This window comes from Ciconia boyciana, chromosome 1 (genome assembly GCF_034638445.1).
Source record: "Ciconia boyciana chromosome 1, ASM3463844v1, whole genome shotgun sequence".
NCBI classification, from domain to species: domain Eukaryota; kingdom Metazoa; phylum Chordata; class Aves; order Ciconiiformes; family Ciconiidae; genus Ciconia; species Ciconia boyciana.
Genome location: NC_132934.1, coordinates 7,630,259 through 7,644,443, shown reverse-complemented (window position 1 = coordinate 7,644,443; position 14,185 = coordinate 7,630,259). Strand labels below are relative to the sequence as shown.

Below are 14,185 nucleotides of genomic sequence, written 5' to 3'. Positions count from 1 at the left end.
AATTTGACAGGACATCCATCAGCTGGCACTGTTCTTCAAAGTGGAAAAAGACAGAGTGTTTTACCTTCCAACTATATAACCTTGCATAATAAAACTGTTTATACTTGGAGATTTTTCTGATGAATGCCAAATGCTCTACAGCAGCAGCCTTCACCAGCAGATCTAAATCATGCAGCTTAAATGAAAGCCTACTTTCCAATTTATGCACTAACTTTACTTTTTTTTGAGAATCAGAGAAAAAACTGAATGCACTCTGCCTACAAAAAGGCTTATTTAAAACAGTAAAGCTGTGGTGACTGGAAACACAACTCTATTCCTGCTGCATCTCACAGGTACCACTTTTTTCCCCATGAAGACAATGGAAATGAAGACATTCCTCCAATTGCTTTAATTGTTTTTTGAAGGTGTTTCAAAAAGCTTATCGCTTCAGGGTCACCGTGGCGACTTGCCATGCTGACGTCAGTTACTGAACTGGTTTTCAAGAGGCACCAACATTGGTAAACATTAAAAAATATAATTAACTAATACATCACTAATGCTACAGAGGTATCTTTGCGGCAAGACCACGTTGTCTTATCACTGGAGGGCTCTTCAGGGCAGTACAAATCCTTACGCGCTGCTCTGCAAATCCCACTCTGTTGGAAGCGTGATGCTAAAACTGCTGTTATTTTCTGACTCCCACTTATAACCTGGATTGCACAGGAGGGGAAAATTGCCTTGCAGCTTTAAAGTTCCTTCCAGTTGTCTCCCTAATGCCCATCCACCAGCGAACCAATACTGGAAAACCCATCAGCAGGCTGGAGTTGAGAGCTCAGAGACATTTCTGGAAGGTCTTTCTGCCCTGCTGGGATTCCCAGCACACTGAAAGATAACAACAGTTTCAGAAAACAAAATGCATTTCAGTTGGGTTTACTCTCTTGTCCCATTTCTAGCGTTTTTGAGGTGGGGCAGTCCACCTCTTTTTGGAGTCAGTGGTATTTTTAGGAAAGGGAGCAGGTTCTTACAGAAACGTGTCCCACACAAAACATCACCTGCAAAACACCAGTGTCGCAGCCCACTTTCCAACACACTCAGATACATCTTAGGGACAACAGGGGAGATTCTTACCATATTACCATGACAAAAACAACACCTTATATAGTACATTTTGAACATCTCGCATAGCAAGCTTTAATTAGCTAGATCTCAAAGTGAGTTATAAAGTAGGTTGGTGACTGTTTGACAGATGGGGAAACCAGGCCAGCGAGGTGCTTCAACTTTTCCAAGGTCATAAAAAAGCCCAGTGGCACAGTCAGAAGTGAGAGCCAAGTCTCCCAAATCATTAGCTAGTGCTCTTCCACCCAATTAACGCCTCTACCACTAGCCCACATCATCTCCAAAGTTCATGACTTTGCAAAGTCTGACTCCTGACGTTTGACCAGCTGCAGGTACCAGTATGGGGGTACCAATACTGGGGTACCAATACTGGGAGAACGGCAACAGCAAGGACACTGGGCCAAAGAAACTGGTTGGCAAAGTAAAAGGAAAACATGTGCTCTTGCAATTACACTCATGTGAGCTCTAATACACATGCACGGCCGGGAAGGCTCTCCATATTTAAGTTTTCTACTGAATCCTGCCCGTATTGAAGTACCACAAAGGCAACTCCAGCTCAAGGACAATCCAGCCCTGCTGGGACACCAGGTATTTCAGACCGGCAACCCACTTCTATTAAAACACTAAGCGCGCCCATGTCTTCAATGGTATTTGGAGGACTCTCATTTCCCTGCATGACCCCACTTCTCCTCCCTGTCACCGCCACATGTAAGCAGTGCGGAGAGAGGTAAAGGCTTCATAAGCATCTCAAAATTGGTTTAACACTGTCTCATTGACATCAAATGCCAACCCCTCACTATTTTTATTGGGAGCAGAGTTAGGCCACTGCAGATAAATCCCAACCTAGATACTTTTTGACGCTTGCCTGCACTTGTCATGACCAGCGACAGAGAGTGCCAGGAAATGGAATTTCTATTGCATTTCACAGTTCAGACACGGACACGGCAACTGCAATAAAATCTACCATAAATGCTGATGCCATCTAATTAAAAGGACTGAGCTGAAGATGGAGAGCTAAACCCAACATGACAGTGGGCTACACAAAAAGGAGGATTTTGTTCTGGACTCTTAGGAGACAGCACTCATTTTCTTACTTGCATCCTCAGCAGAAATCTCATCCAGTGCCTGTCCAGTATTGCTTTTGCCACCAAATGCTTCATATCAGAACACACTTGGCTATGTTAAAAGCTGACAAGAAGCCCATCAACCTTACAGATACAGTAAGTGATGTTTAAAGATGACTTATCTTGACTGTTTGTTAGACAGAGTTTCATGTCAAGGCTTCAGGCAGATCTAAAAGTTTATTCCGCATCCCTCCATAATCAAGGGCAGTCAAATATAAACCCAAAGGCTGCTTTTCTCCCAGTCTGGGAGCTCTGATATGTTTGCAGACACGCCAACGATAAATTAAGAGAGACCAACATGGACACAGGGCCCAATTCTTGCCTGAAACATGCCTTTTGGAATAAACTTTATTAATCTAGATATTAAAATATGTATATATAAGGTCGTCCAATGTTCAAACTCTGCTCTCGTTTATTTCAGAAAAAAAATCGACATAATACCTTACTGAAACTCTGTAATTTGTCCTTATAGACCACAATACACACAAGTATTCAGCAAGAGCCACAGCAGAAACAGATGCCAGCAGATGGTATTATCCTGAACAAAATCAATTAAGGACATTTACAGTATGTCAAAAGTGAAGCTACAAAAACAAAGTGTAGACCTGTACATCTGTTTCTTGATGAAGCCATGAGTATCTGACAGTTAGCCAACAAACCACAAGATAAAGGTTGCAGCAACACCAATAATAGATAAGGAAATACCGTACGTATTCAGATTCTTCAACAGTCACCAGAAAATACAAGATGTTGAGCAGAAACTGAGTAACCAGATACTGGAAGTCCATATGTCATGCATAAATGTAGCAAAATATAAGCATATGAGTTTTTGGTATCACAGATTTTGTAAGGACGGTGATTTGCTCAGAAATTTTAGTAATGGGAGTCATGTGGCCACGATAAGTTAAGAAATACTGTTCTCCTCCATGACAGAACCCTCTGGTATATTTAAAAGAATGCTGGGAACCCTGTCTCCTTGCCTGAAATAAAAAGAAAAGTGCTCACAACTCCCTAAAAGCTGTTTACAACATCTCCGCTGAGAATCCGGTGACATACAACATTAGAGGCATAATGAGATATGCAGCCAGGTACATCGATGGCATCTTGTAGACTATATAAAACACAAATGGACTGAGGGAATCCCAGAGTTATTTGTACAGGGATTTCTTCGAACAAAAATCTTATATTCTTGAGTTCCCCACAGAGAAGATGAGAGGTGCAAACACTTCACAGGGGGGGAAAAAATAATCTCTTCTGTGCCACAGCTTCATTACACCATGCTACCCGAGCACATTCAAAGGATGGGGACTCATTTATGGAAGAAAAGAATAAGACCAGTGAACTCCTGCTGGTGAAGGTGGCATTTAGTGTCCACTGCGACAGTCCCTGTAACTTGTTGTTATCGGTGGTTTGTTGCAGATACCCATCACTACAAACAGGGACGGGACCATTCCAGTCACAGTCTGTTGCAACATGATGAAAGGTCTGGCATTAAAATAGATGATCATATCACCTCCGTGTACAATGCTTGTTATTTAGCTCCTAGGGAACTCATACCAAGTTTCTCCTGCGTTTGCTGCCAAATGAATAAAATATTCAGAAAGATTTACATTAAGCGTTATAAGGGCTGAGGGCCAGGCTTCCTTAAGGACCCTGGAAAAATACAGCCTTAACACTAAGTGAAAAACATACTTACACTGTATATTGGAACAATGCATCATTCATTTCTACCAAGGCCCAGACGACAGTCTCATTGTGCCGGAGATGGATAAATGACAAATGATCTGGTGAATAATGTCACTGTGGGCCATGTAGGACTTCATCCAAGCAGTACCACTGAAAACAGATGACTGGGTAGCGATTGTAAGGATAAAAAACATAAGGCTTTAAGAATGACATTCCTGGAAAAAAAGCACTGCATATTTATATTTAATCTGCTTTGTAACTTGATTTTGTCATGTTACCTTGTCAAACCATTGAACAAACTGAATAATTGCTTAAGCAGTATTGATAGAGATGTGACAGATTATTCAAGCATTGTGATTCTTTGTTCTCAGATATCTCATTAAGAAATGATGATTGGTTCCATTTACAGCTCTTAAGTTGAATTCAGCAACCACTGACACATGAATTCAACCTGGCATCTACCAATTTTTTATTGTTCTCAGTCAGAAATTGTTCCTGACGAAGTGGCTCTTGCAAACAATTTCAGTGTAGTGGCTGATGATTTTTTAACGACGCAAGACAGAAGGAAAAAAAAAAAGCAACTGACTTCCCTGCTGATTTATAGCGTCTATGGAATGAAAAGAAATAAAACTTCTTGTACTTTGTATTTCTCCTCTTCCTCCACCTCCTTTTTGGAGGACTATTTTTAACCTGTATCATTTCATTAAATAAATCCACAGCACATCCCTGCAAACAACTGGACTGGCAGAAGATGCGAATCGCCCCGTGGGACATGCTCAGCCCCTTCATCTTCTGTCCTGGAATTGCAACCTGTTCCTCCACAGCCTTGTAACTTTATATTGCCATCTGAAACCTGAGCGTAAGGAGCATAAAATGCTGCTGTTCCAGCGCACTGCTGAGTAGTATAGGCTTTTCTTGACTCCCAAAGGAAAACCTCCAAGCTGTGCACATCAAAGGCAAAATTTTACAGTCACTTTGCACTGCTACAAATGATTTAAGAGAAAATCAGAAGAGAAACAGGCCTGGTGTGCTTTTGTGTGCTACCCTCTGACTTCAGGAAGATCTATTCAGAGTGCTAAGCCAACACACAAGGAGACCTCTAGAAAGACATTTTACAGGCACCTTCCGAAGCCAAAACTGCTTTTTTAAATATTTTTACTACCGATCTCCCTGTCGTCCATATTTTGCCTTAGTGTTAAAGTACCAGAATATCTAAGCCACTGTTACGTCCCTAGGGGTATTGCTTAAATAACAGCAGAAAAGGGAATTGATTACAGAAACTAATGTACCCACCACCACAATGACATTAGCAGAGTGGGTTTTTAATTGACATGATTTTGCAAGCCGTAACCATACAGCAGCAGAGGGCAACAAGCAGTTACCATCACCCTGCGGGCAGTGGTGCAGACCGGAGTTAAATGTGGTCAGTGAAGATACTTCAACCACCCCATCCACGGAGGGGAATCCCTCACAGGCTATCTGAGACAGACCTCCTAACATCAAGCACAACATCCGTGAATTCACCCTCCACTTGCTGCGGTCAAGTTTGCACCCAAAATGCTCTAACAGACTCCATCTGCTACACACCACCTTCATTTACCCACGTGAAGGGTGCTTTATTTAAAGAAATAAAGCCCTTAACTGACCCATCTAAACAAATAAAGCCCTTAACTAACCCAAAGGAAGGTACTTTGCTGTCTTCCAGCTGTGCTTCCCAGCTGTGCACACCTGCGGGATGTGACTACGGCACTGCACCCGACCGAGGGGTGTGTGCAGGATTGAGACAGGAGATGGAAAGCGGTGATTCAGCGTAGCAGAGGTAATGTGGAGATGGAGGAGAAGAGGAGAGGGAAGGACCATCATGCTCTTACTTCTTATTTGACTGGGTTCACCCCCATTAGCTAAATGAACGAGGGGGCACCACACAGTTCCTCTTTAAATCTTAGGCAAAGTGAGCATTTTCCTTCCGATATTTAAGAGGACCTACCAGAAGTGTCTCAGAAATGGAGTTAGAGGGCTGTGGGGGAGCTGGGGCATCACAGAGCCAAGACTGCCTCTGAGAGCTTTCCATGGTCTCCGGTCACAAACTGAGCAAGGTCAAACTGCTGTGTTTCAGCAGCTGTGGAGCACTAGCAAAGTCATCTCTGTTAAAGATGACAGAGTGGGAAAAAGCCATTATCCCCCTTCCATCGCTGGAAGCAACTGACTGGTGAACAAGAGTAGAAACACAGAGCCCTTGGTCGGACCCAAGTCTTATCTCAGTAGATGGAAGGAAACAACAAGGCATCAGAAAAATGTCTGTCAAGAAGTCACTGCATAGACAAAGGCATTTAGAAACCAGCTAAAGCCAGTTTGCATCCAAGGACAAATACCTCCTCATCTCTGCAGGTATCCTCATACTGCATTTTGGATTAGACCCTTCTTTATTAGGGATAATGAAACTTAGGTGATGTAAGCAGGCATGACTCTCCTGACTTCACCTAAACGTAACCCAAATAAGACAAGAAATTCAAACTACAGTATAAATTAACAATGTTCACAATGCTCTTAAACAGTTTTTACCAAATGGCACAGGTTATTCTCTATGCATTTATTAATGAAGCCAAACAACATGCTCTGTGGCAAGAAACTAGCACTACATATCACTATACATCACTATACATCACTATATAAATAGTATTTTTAATGTGTGTGTATATATACACTCTCTATATATACATACACATATACGCTATTTAAGTGTATGTAAAGGGCTCCTACACCTGCATCATAACCACATAGCAATGCAAGATAAAGATGTCACAGCATCACACCATCTCCAGAGCAAACACTGGCACTGAAGCTGCCGGTCATTTTAGTGGCCCTTGATTGACAATGATTAAGTGTTGCCTGGTGCAGCATACAAGCTATCCATCCAAAAGACCCATGTCTATGAATTATTGCAGCTGTATATCTCATGAACAAGCAGGGGGACCTAGCTATGTCTAGAGTCAACTAAGCTAAAAGCACCCCATTTAGACGAGTCTTTCTTGGCATTTACCTGTAGCCGAATCCCATTGCTCTGCTTTGCCCCATACCCCTCCTTTTTGGCTTTCCCCCAGTGCAGCTCCACTCACCTGCAGAATGAACACACTCTCAGCTTTAGTACTCGTTATGTTCTCTTTCAGCAGTGCCAGAAGGGCACACGTTTGCTTTCTGGACACATCATCTCAGCTGTCACTCAGGAATCCTAGAATCACTTTATCTTCTTTCCATTAAAAATATAAGATTCATCAGAGAAACTCATTCAATAGACTTGCCTACAAAGCTCTGTGAGATCTTTTTTCAGGGTCTCTCTCTTAAGAGCATAGGATTTATGTCCATGACATAAATTACATGGCTACAGCCAGGAAAATTAGTCAGTAAAATTACTCCAGATACACCTTAACGTACCCAAGAGCAGAAGCCTCCCTGCAGCCTGCAGTACCTGTATGTCCTGTGTCTACATGCTTTTGAGAACCCTGTTTTTTTCAGCTCATTTCTTGGTACATTCTCCCCCAGCGTCTAAATATATAGCCTCCTGCTTCCTAAAAAGCATAAGCCATAAGTCAAATCTGTGAAATGAGACATTTCCCTTCTTTCTAAGTTATTCCTCTTGTGCACCAGTGCCTAGGTCATTTGGCCAACAGGAGTCACACCATTATTCTGCTCCATAAATGTTTTTATCTAAGCATCTTCTCATGGTGCATCAAGCAACTTGGCTAACAAGCCACATGTTGTTTGCCTCCCTCTTCTCTCCCTAAAGAAGGGCATACATGTGCAGCAGTCTTCTAGCAGGGTTTTTTGTGTTGTTTTGTTCAGGTTTTTTTACATTTGGGAGCATTTTATGATGGGAAGGAGAGCTTGTTTGCTTTGCAATATTCAGGTTGCTATGTAATTATGCTAGAGAAGGTGTCTCAAAACACCGTGGCTTGGACTCAGAGAAGGAGGTGGTGTTTTTATGATGATCATCATCAGCCCATGAAGAAGCTCAACAGTGTCAGATTCTCCCCTCAAAAAATATTGCATCTCTTGAACAAATTAATTATACCCCTATGGCAAGAAATCACATTAACACCGAGATGTGAGGCTGACGATGATCCCAGAGCTTTAGATAGTCTTTAAGATATCTCAGGCCTCAGCTAGAAAATGTCCCAAAGTAAAAGACAAAGCCTTTGAATTTGTTCAGGTACTCTGCAAGAAAACAGGGTAGGGAGCACGAAACAAGTTTTATACGTTCACAGTATCTTCTGCCGTTGACAGCACACACCAAGCACTCTGCTGTGCCTGAAATTTCCAAAACGCTTCAGGCTTCGTGGCTGGGCATATTGTACTGATTTACTTAGCTGAGAGCCAGGAGAAGACAAGAGTGAGCAGTGGGAGGAAATCTCCAAGCCAACTCAATATAACAGTGAAGGATTATTCAGGGATGCTCTGGCAGTCTCTCTCAACTACGGCTGAATTTGATTAGCAACCTGTGCCTTCCCCAGAGGAGTTTTCCACATAGCTGCAAATCCTCTAAGTGCTCTTCTCCCCCCCTCCCAGCTCCCTTCTATGTTGTTTGGGTTTTTCTATGTCATTATAGTTTTTCCACAGTTTTTCATACAATAGTTTCCCTCATTTCAACCCTTGCCCGTCACAGGGGGGATGGCAGGGTCACAGCTAATTGAGTTTGGTTGGAAAGTTGAAGCCTGGTCCCTTGAATTATTTAAGCCGGGATGGGAGGATGGGATCCTCCTGGGAGCGATCCCACATTGCCCCAAGAACTGTCTGGTCTGCTCCAGCTCTTCATAGCTCTGGGAAGACCTCAATTCCTCTGAGCATCTGTGAAACAACACAGCAATAAAGCGCCCGCACTGTTACCAACGGCATACAGACAGCACTTTGCATCTTCAAACCTTACCTAGTAAAAACGAATTATATGTGATGACCTTGGGTGAATCACATATAAATAAACACATTTTGAAGACATTGGTGCTGACACAGTGCCCGCTATTAAAAGAAGCAGGACGGTCCACTGCATAAGGCTGGAGTTAAGATTGAGGCTCAGCTCTGGGTTTACAAGTGACACACTTTCTCATCTTTAACAAAGCAGTGCTAGCATTTTTGCCTTATTTATTTAGATTATAAGTAAGTTCTTCTGGGTACGAACAGTCTTTTACTCTGGTGTTTGTAATATTCCTAGCTCAACAGTGCCTGATCTCATTTGAGGCCAATAAAAGGCATAGTAATAAAACCCCCAAAGATTTTACACCTGTCATATTTCACTTGCTAGTGTCCAACCCTCAAATACACACCAGCTTTTCAGCCTTTGCAAATCTTTACATTTAAGCACAAGCGGCTATGCTGTTTTATTTTCTACCACCCTCAAAAGCCCGTCCGTTTCTGCGACCAGTAACGTAGCTGGTGGGAGAAGGGCGGCCACATTTCTGAAATGCAATGCCATCAGGTCGGCAGGCAGGTTTTAAACACGCCAATGTCACAGAATGACTCTGCAGCACTGGGTGGTACTGTCTTAAGGGAGATACCTGCCACGTCTGAGGAACCCTTCCTTTGGAGCTTCTAAGAGGACCTGCAAACCTTCACACCCCACCACTGATGGGCAAGGATGGTATTACTCTCTTTACTCTCCAAACTGCCACACTAACCCGCACCAAAACAAACACGGAGGTTAAAGGCTCCCAGACCTCAGACTTGCCACGGGTCCTGACCTTGCTCCACTCCCGTCAGCCACGGATGAAATTTCTAGGTCCTCTGTACTCTGACAACTGAACATCAGATGTAATTCTCAAATTTTGGATGCTCAGGCTTGAAAGAACATACCTTCAAATACTCAACCTAAATTAGGGAAAGCATTAAGAGCAGGACAACGAAAAGAATCCACGGCGAGCCGAAAGAGTGCAAAGGCAAAGGGTCTACGGGAGAGATGCCACAGTGCTGCACCCTGTTGCTGCTGATGGTAAATGCTCGCATTCATTTGCATCGCTAAAAGCACCTCCCTTTCGTTCCTCCTGGAAACTGTAAGTAGACTGAAACTGTTTAGTTTATCTCCAATTGGGAATATAAGAAAATCAAAACAAAAATCAAAATAAATCCTCAATACATCTAAGCCAGGATGTTTTCTCTCGTGCACTTCTTCCCCTTTCAACTCTTGAAAAAGATATTTTAAGAACTATCTTCATGGTTATGTAGTCCACTTTTCCAAAACTGTTGATGTTTTAAATGTGACATATGATATTGCCCAGGAAAAGAGCAAGCAAAATCAGTGATCTATTGTTACAGAGGATCTCCAGCCCTGTGCTCAGCTGTTCTACACACAGATTAGATCCAAAAGAGAGCTTCCCAGTAGCTTTTTCTTAGCACACTCAGTGTTAAAAAAAAAAACCAACAAACAAACCTTTTTAACTCAGCCAAAAAATTCTGCTAAAGAGTATTATTTTAATTTAACCTCATACAATCTGTTTGGCGAATAATTCTGGCATAAAACTCAATACACAGCTTTCAACATGAAAACATCAGTGAATGGCCTTGAAAAGTTTATTAACAACCTGTTATTTATAGTTTTCTTTTTAAAAAATGATTGACAGAACATTCAGATGAAAATTATAGGAACCGCCAAGTCAGATAACAAAAAAAATATATCAGTGTTAAGATCTGATAGAAAGGTTTTAAGGAACAGTATGATTTCTGGAAAAGAGAAATATTCTGATTGCTAAGCTATTTGTCATTCAGGAACAGCCCAATCACACACATATGTTTGCAAATCATTGTTATTGTTGTTAATTATTATTTACAGAAAAGCGCTGCAATGCAAGGTGGTTTGAATTCCAACGAAAATGACAGATCGCTGCCCCAAGGAACTTTTTATCCCTCCTTTCACTCATTACCTGTTTACTAACAGTACCCGTTTAGTTCCAACTTGTTTTCATGCTATCTAAAATGACTAGAAAATTAGGTCCTATTAAGTAATCATGAATATAAACTGTGACTCACCGGTTAAGTGAATACCATCACTGGCAATAAATTCAGAATCCTATTATAAATGCTTGTTATATTGTCAAGCAAACCAAAACAATACAACTTCATTCAATATTAATTGCATCCTTGGATGCTTGAAAGGATTAAATAACTCCAACCAATATTCTGCATGTAGTCAGGAGAATTGTCTGTGAGGGGCAACAAAAATAATCGAGGTCAGTCACAGAGGTAGAGAGAAAAAGAGACAAAAAGGAAGGAAAAAAGAACCATAAAGAGATATTTCAGCTCCTATGTGAAAGCAGATGGAGGGTGAAGGAAGCAGACAGGCTGCTCCAGATGGCGGGAGCGGCAGCAAAGAAGGCTCTCACACCCACTGTGTTGTGGCTGTGATGGGAAGAATAGACTTTTGGTTAAAGGATTACTATAGGACTCCAAAGAGTTGGGTTCAGCTCCATGCACCACTTCTCCACCAGGTCTTCAGACCCTCGGGGTTTTGCTTGTTGTGAGCTTTAGGGTGTCAGCTACCTCTCTGGCTGACAAAAAATATCAATATTTTTAGGCATGCTTTGCCTTCAGCTCACATCTGCACAAAGAGCAGTTGTGGAGCTATTAGTTATACTGAGGTCCTCAGTAGTAGTTATATTGAGTTTTGGCCTAGGCAAGGATCACATTGTGCTAAGCACTGTGCCAAAACAGGGGGAAAAAAGATCAAGCAGCCTATTCCAACCCTATTAAACAGCTTGCTGTCACCCTGTGTCGTGGTTTAACCCCATCCAGCAACTAAGCCCCACCCAGCCACTCGCTCACTCCCCCCTGGTGGGATGGGGGAGTGAATCGGAAGAGCAAAAGTAAGAAAACTCGGGGGTTGAGATAAAGACAGTTTAATAGGGAAAGCAAAAGCCGCGCACGCAAGCAAAGCAAACCAAGGAATTCATTCACTCCTTCCCATGGGCAGGCAGGTGTTCAGCCATCTCCAGGAAAGCAGGGCTCCATCACGCATAATGGTTACTTGGGAAGACAAATGCCATCACTCCGAATGTCCCCCCTTCCTTCTTCTTCCCCAGCTTTATATACTGAGCATGATGTCATGTGGTATGGAATAGCCCTTTGGTCAGTTTGGGTCAGCTGTCCTGGCTGTGTCCCCTCCCAACTTCTTCTGCACCTGGCAGAGCACGGGAAGCTGAAAAGTCCTTGACCAGTGCAGCAACAACTAAAACATCTCTGTGTTATCAACACTGTTTTCAGCACATATCCAAAACATAGCCCCATACCAGCCACTATAAAGAAAATTAACTCTATCTCAGCTGAAACCAGGATACCACGCCAGTCAAGCACACTTCTTGGTTGCACAGGCAGGCAGGTGAGCAGGTATCTCAGACAGTACCGAGACATACTTGAAAGAGAGCAGGAATGCAAAAAGAGACAAGGCAAGGTAAAAAGAGGTAAGGCATCAAAACTAGTAGAAATAAGGCTCATGAAGAAAGCATGAGCGCATGTGTGAGCTGACACTACAGCAAACTGGGTGTCCCCAGAATGATGTATCTTCCTGGAAGCCTTTGAATATTGAGTATTTTGGAATCTTATTTTTAGATGATGAAAGAAAATTGACCTTTATGCTACACCGTTCCCCCAAATGAGCACTGCCTGAAATGCACCCCTTAACCATGCTTGGAGAGCTGTCAAAAATCCCTTCTCACCAATGGCTGCAGATTTTTTTCCCAATCTTCTCCAGAAGCCTTTAAATCCATTGGCCATCTTGCTTTTCTTTTTTGCCCATTTCAATTCCAGCTGAACGCTCTAACCTGTTATTTTCTGTAACTGTTCAAGGGAGACCAACAATCTACATTACAAGATACTACAATTCACATTGCAAATAGTAGGGACTCATTATTTTTAAGCCTCCAAGAACACACTGGATAGTAAACTATGTCACACAATAGCAAACAGGATTACTTAGTTTAAAACAAATATGTCACCTTAAAGGAGTCTTCTCAGTATTTTTCTTGTTGCCCTATATAGAGTGCACAAACCAAAACATCTGAGTTGTTTCACAGCGTTAAGTTAAACATTAATACCCAGACCTCAGCTTTCACTCCTCCTCCCACAGATGCTAGAGAGGTGCTGTAGGTACTATGCAATTCTTACCATGAATTACCCCTAACCCCACGTGGTTTTGATGGTAAGATTCCCAGAGCTACAGATCTTAAGGTCAGAAATGACCATGAAGCATCTTCCTCTGTAAACATGGGCAAGAAGCTCTCTCCTAGTGATTCCTGCATGAAGCCCGAGAGCTTTCAGATGGCAAAAGGATTTCTCCCAGCAAATCACCCCGGAGGAGATGGGAACCACTTGCCTTCATAGTTTGCCCCAGTGGTTCATCAACCTTCCTCCTGAAAACATGTGCTTTACCTTCAGCCCTTTGGGACTCTGTATTTTGTCCCCTGAAGATATTTCATACCATGAAATGTTTCCTTAATGTAATTTTTAAAAAAAGGAAAATACTGAATTGATAAAAAGATGAAACAGTCTAACAGAACCACTGCTGTCTCACTGGAGTGTCGTAAGAGAGAGGCAGAAATTGCTGGTAATGTCAGCAGAAACATGAACATCAGACAAACTCTTCAATCTTCACAGGGGTTATGGAGCCAGAGGAAGCACAAATATCAACATGTTACTTTACGTCTTGAGAATTTCCAAAATCAGAAGGGAAAAACAATTGAGTAACTTGCCTGATGCCTCAAGTTAAAGAGCTAAACACTGATGATTCGTTGTGTTGAATCCAACACAAGTGCTTTTGGCATCCAGTTGATGAGAAGGGAAGATTTTTTGACCAGAGACAACCAGATTGTGAGCCTACTCGTACCTCCCAGCACCTCCTCTCTACGTGACAACTCAAACGCATGGTGCACCTCTGCCAGGACCTGTCCTTACCACCAGCGTCTTCTTGCCAGTGGAAGTCAAGGCTGAATGCCTGGTCTGAGGTAGGGACGAGACATGTCACCTCCATCAGCCTTGTCTCCTGGGGAGGTCTAAGCAACCAAGAACAGAGCGGAACGTGAGGTGGACCTGCTCATGAAAAGCCTGAGTGTCAGTGTGAGACTGCATGCAGAGGAAGACACCATGAAGGACGTGAGAGGACAAAAACACAGGAGACGGTGCATAGGAGTTTGTGACGATATGTGTGCATGTGCATGAGAAAGAAAATAGATGTGAGAGCAGGACATGGAGTGACTGCATTTCACAGCACGAATGAGCACTTGTTGGTGCGTAGAAGAGTCATGAAG

General features: G+C 42.6%; 1 protein-coding gene and 1 long non-coding RNA gene across 3 annotated transcripts in view; both read right to left on the bottom strand.

The window, feature by feature from the left end:
* CAMK1D (calcium/calmodulin dependent protein kinase ID) overlaps positions 1 to 14,185 on the bottom strand; it is a 228,468-nt gene that overhangs the window by 209,706 nt on the left and 4,577 nt on the right. The window lies entirely within an intron of this gene.
* LOC140650068 (uncharacterized) overlaps positions 1 to 14,185 on the bottom strand; it is a 30,291-nt gene that overhangs the window by 15,739 nt on the left and 367 nt on the right. The gene's annotated exons all lie outside the window — the stretch shown is intronic.